A 6,000-nucleotide genomic window follows, 5' to 3' on the forward strand; every position below is an offset into this window, starting at 1 on the left:
ACATCTTGGAAAATAAGGTTTTAAATTTAACAAAAGCTTGTTTGTCATGAAACTACAAACCTAATTCTGATTAAGAAAAAACACTACAAAGCTAATAATAGAAGTCTCAACCATAATCAAACTAAAACAAAGAAATCACAAAAACAAGAGTTTTACTTTTGTAAACAAACAAAAGCACAAACGAAAAAAAAAACTACTCAAACGCCCAATTTAAAATAGTTGTAAGCATGTTGACCCGAAACCAAGAAGATGTAAGCAGATTTGGTTGGATGTTGGTAACTTGGTACATTATCAACTTCCCCTTTTCCTCTCATATCTTTCGTAGTTCCAATGTATTATATTCGTTCTTTTTTCATGAAACGTGATATTTAGATGTCACACATATACATATCCAAAATGTCTACTCTTTATAATTCATTATGTTTATAAAAATTTGCAATAACAACTAAACATTCAGAACTACATAGAGATGATTATGAAAATATCTACTATAATTGCATAAAACTAATAAAATATGCAATCTTCATATTAAGGTAATATATCAGTCAAAATAATATAGCATACTAGTTCGTATTATTGTTATTGTTCATCAAATTCAAATCTCACACAATACATGCTACTAAAAAAATATGCAGTAGCATGTTAGTTTGGTACACGCTAGTGTCGTTATATAAACATATTTCCGTACAATCAGACTTAACCCCAATAGCAAAAAACACGATATGTTTAGTTGTTTGTTGTCCAATAACTAGATGGACCTATCCAGGTGTGGGCATAACCGAAACCCGAACCCGAACCGAACCGAAAAACCCGAACCGAAACCCGAACCGAAGTTAAAAAAAGCCCGAACGGGTTTAGGATTCAATAAGTCCGGATACCCGTACCCGAACGGTTATATCCGATAACCGAAGCACAACCCGAAAACACCCGAACTAATATACCGTGACCTATACACATATATACTTTCTAATTCATTGCTGCCTAAATCCTAGAAAATTTGTTAAGCTTCCCGAAATTGCCTCATCGAAAATCAATCTTAGATACACTAGATTTTCAAACTGGTATCCAAAAGTCTATTCTCATCAGCTTCGTCTCCTTCATTGACGTCGTCAACGAGAAGGAAGAAATCAAAGGTTTTTTCTTTTTCAATCCTGCATCAAAATTATTTAACTTTGTTAAAGTTATATCTATTTCTATTTGATTATGTAGTGGTAGTTGTCAAGTCTTGTCGTATTGACAGAGGAAAAGACAAACTTAGTTGATTATGTTATTTCCTTGATTTTCTTATTGTACGGGAAGTACACGTTAGTTGATTTGTTGTCGTATGATACTTGTTTTAGACAGAGACAAAGGTATGCACTTGATAGTATCAAGTATTCAAGTTGATACAAAGTTAGTTGATTAGTTTATTGTTCTATATTTATGTTACTTATTTTTTTAATTGTTGCCGTACGACTTGTATCCATAATGCATTCAACTTGATTATGTTAGTTACAGAGACAAAGTTATACTTTTGTTAGTCGAGACCGAGAAAACGTATTGAACTCACTTTGATTTGGTTTTGTTCGTAGACGTCATCATCATCACCTTTTCAAGGCACTGCAAACAGAGAAGCAAATGATGTAGAAGAAGAGTTTCAAACTCTAGAGTCTGATCAAAGAGGCAAACGAAAACAACCACCTGGAGAGAGTCAGGAACAGAGTAAAACAGCACGCGTACTAGCCCCAAGATCCGACGTATGGTCTCATTTCAAAAGAGTTGAAGAAAACCGTAACAAATGCTTGTGCAACTATTGTCAGAAGACCTACACTTGTCCAACAAAATCTGGAACCACAAATTTGCGTAATCATCTTAATTGTTGCAAGCAATTCAGGATGGTCAAGAACCTACAAAAAGGCAGCAAGTTATTAGTAAGGAAGGTTCTTTGAAGCCTGCAAAAATTTCAGAGGATGTGTTCATAGAAGCAATAAATGAAATGCTCGTAATTGGACAGCTGCCACTCTCCTTTGTTGATAGTGTAGCTTTTAAACACTTCTGCGAAAAGGTAATTTTAATAATGTATTTTTTAAATATTTAAACACTCATTATCTAAATCTATGCTAATATATATGTCATTTTATGTGTAGACTAACCTCCCTGATCCTCATTCAAGACGTACAGCTACTAGAAAGATAGTAGAGATGTATGTTAAGAGAAAGGCTGCTCTTAAGAAATTGTTTCGTGCTAACAAACAAAGAATTTCCATCACCACAGACATATGGGTCTCTCAAGTAACAAGTAAATACTAGTCTTTGGATCATTTTTTAAATTATGTTTTAGATCTTCTTTTTGATATAACTAATCTTTCATTTTGTTTCTTACTTCGCGCAGGGGCTAGCTATATGGTGATAACAGCTCACTACATAGATGCATATTGGCGGTTGAACAAACTGATCATTGGGTTCAAATATGTAACCGATCACAAAGGTAAGACTATTGCATCTGTTCTCTTAGAATGCCTAGCTGAGTGGGGAATAGAAAAGGTGTTTTCTATCACTGTGGACAATGCAACTGCGAACAGCAATGCTTTGATGCTTTTTGAAAGTAGTTTCTCTCAGATATCTGATGAATCATTAGTTATGAAAGGTGAATTTCTGCATGTGAGATGTGCTGGTCACATTATCAATCTGATTGTGAAGGATGGCTTGTCTGACGTAGATGATAGTGTGACTGCAATCCGGAATGCAATCTCATATGTAAGATCTGGAACAAATAGGCAGAGAGCATTTGAACTTAAGGTAGATTCTGGTAGGATGAAAAGAGGAAGTTTGCCACTTGATGTTGTGACTAGGTGGAACTCAACTTACTTGATGTTGCAAAGAGAACTTATTTACAAGACTGCATTTGATAAGATGGGGTTTTGAGGACAAACCGTACAATGATCATTTCATGGAGTTAGACAAGGGGAAAAAAAGACTCGGACCTCCTGTAAGTGAAGATTGGCGTGCTGTTGGAAGGTTAGAGAGGTTTCTTATTATCTTTTATAACTCAACCTTAGTAGTCTCAGCATCTACCACCCTTAGTGCCCACAAGTGCTATGGTGAGATAGTGAACATAGCATCCAATTTGAAGTTGCTTTGTAATAGTTACGATACTGATTTGAAAGTTAAGGCTGAGGATATGCTGATGAAGTTTGATAAGTATTGGGATGGGTTGAAGAATATTAACAAGATTTTAGTGGTGGCACGCGTCTTTGATCCTAGCAGAAAGATGAAGTTTGCAAAGTTGTGCTTTGAGGATCTTTACGGGGAAGACAGTATGGAGTCCAAAGAGTTAAATGATTCAGTTCTTAGTATTCTAACTGATTTTTTCAAGGAGTATAGTGAAAGAAATGGCAAACAAGCTGAAGAAAATGTGCAATCATCTCAGTCTACTCAGTCTACTCAGTCTTCACAATCTCAAGAAATAGACTTGCTTGATGATGAACTCGGCTACCACAGGATTGAGAGAAAGTACAGCACACTGCTAAAGGAGAGTGGAGTGAGAGACATCAACGAGTTGGAAGCTTACCTAAAGGCTGATGTTGAGAATTCAGATGCAATGCTAGGAACTGACTATGATGTTCTCTCTTGGTGGAAAGTTAACTCTGGAAAGTACCCTATTCTATCACAGATAGCTCGTGATCTTTTTGCTATGCAAGTCTCCTCGGTTGCATCTGAAAGTGCATTCAGCACGAGTGGGAGGTTAATAGACCCACATAGGAGTTGTTTAACTCACTATATGGTTGAAGTTCTTATGTGTACAGAACAGTGGATGAAACAAGACATCAGACTTGAATCAAAGGTACTCACCAATGCTCAGATACTTGGAGATGTTGAGTACGAAGAAAAGATGGAGAGAGGTTTGTAAAATTCTTGTATATTGCTATGATTTTTTTTTATGTTTGCTAACACTAACTTTTGCATTACTTTCGAACAAAGTATGAACATCTATCACAGCCACGAGACTAGAGGACTACGCTAATATAGATTTGGTTCAAGGTAAGAGCTAAAACATGTTATAAATTTTATACGTGTGTTGCATTTCTTTTGCTTGTTTACTCTACTAATATTTAAAATTGTCTCTTTTTTTCACAGATGGCTTTCAAGTTTCTTAAGTTTGCATGGTGTTTTTGATTCATGTTTTCGGGTGAAGACTCAAAACTCTATGCTTTTTGTTTAAGTTTGGTTGATGTTTTGGATTTGGTTTGTTATTGCACAATATATTACTCTGTTTCGGTTAGGATGTTTGTTTTTGGTTTGGAACTTTGTTATTTGACAATCGATTCAGGTTTTAGGCTTTTGAATGTTTTTTTTTAAAATCAGGTCTTATATAATTTGGGTGTTTCAATTATACCCGAAAATAACCGAACCCGATCCATAATAATCCGAACCCGACCCGAATTCCTAAATAACCCGAACGGGTTCTACACCTTTCCACCCGAAAACCCGAAAATCCGAATCACCCGACCCGAATCCGAACGGGTACCCGAACGCCCAGGCCTACCTATCCTTTAGAACCCTAGTCCTTTGTTACCGGCCAGACATGGGTAAGTATTATTGAAGCCCAAACTAAAGCCCAAGTTTATGATCCATTAGAGGTTTTTGTAACCCATGTAATTAGGGTTTCTAGATTCATATATATGTTGTTATGTGCTTTGATGAATGTAACATTGGCTAAAAGAGCAGCCCTTTCCCTTTTATTGTATGAATCAAACCATCTTTTATATTTCTTGAAAGCAACACAAGCTTCTTCCCTTTTTTTAGATTCTTAGTCTTTCAATAAAGCTCCTTTGAGCTAATCCGAGTTTATGTTTCAATAAAGTCCTTAAGATACAAATCTATCTTATTCACAAATGTCTTCAAATATTCCTTAATCTATACTAATAAAAGGGACCTTTTGAGGCTCCATGGAGCGTCCACATCAGCAAAAAAAAAAATCTTCCGAAAGATGACACGTGGCATAAAATATAGTTTTATATTTTAATATTATTAATTTCGAAAATTATAAATAACATGTAAACATACAGTATAAAAAACGGAAAAACTACATTAAACATATGTAAGATTACCATTTTTCACTTAAAAAAATACGGCTTATCTCCATAATGTAACATTATCGTTTTATAAAAAAAAAAAAAAAATTATATATAATTTTTTAAATAATAAATATATGTAAACATACAACATGAAAATGGAAATACTACATTAAACATATGTAAGATTACCATTTTTCACTAAAAAAAGACGGCTTATCTCCATAATGTAACATTACTATTTTGTAAAAAAAACATTATATATAATTTTATATTAAATAATAACTAAATACACAATATAAGAAATAGAAATATTATATTAAATATTTATCGTAATATTAGAATAAATAAATATAAAATATAAGAATAAATAAATAATAAGTAAATATTGTATATAAGAAATAAAAATATTACATTAGATATATATCGTCATATTATCAGTGATATAAAAGCAAGAAATTTAGAATAAACAAATATACAAAATAAGAAAAGGTAAACAGTAAGTAAATATATAATATAAAAAATGGAAAAAACTAAATTAAACATATAACTGAAAAATGTATAGTTAAATAAATAATAAGTAATTATACAATATAAAATATTACATTAAACATTAATTATAATATTACAATAATTAAATACAAAACATAAGAAAAATAAAGAATAAGTAAATATACAATATAAAAAATACAAAAAATACATTAAACATCTATCTGAAAAGTATATTACAATAAAAAGTTATATAAGTAAATATACAAAATAAGTAATTGAAATATTACATCAAACATCTATCGTAATATTACAATTTGATATAAAAGTAAAACAGTTAGATAAGTAAATATACAATAAAAAAGTAAATATACAATATAAGAAATGGAAAAACTATATTAAACATCTATTTAAAAAATGTATAGTTTTACATTTTTATTATTTCCAGATATTTTATA

This window comes from Brassica oleracea, chromosome C3 (genome assembly GCF_000695525.1).
Source record: "Brassica oleracea var. oleracea cultivar TO1000 chromosome C3, BOL, whole genome shotgun sequence".
Taxonomy (NCBI): domain Eukaryota; kingdom Viridiplantae; phylum Streptophyta; class Magnoliopsida; order Brassicales; family Brassicaceae; genus Brassica; species Brassica oleracea.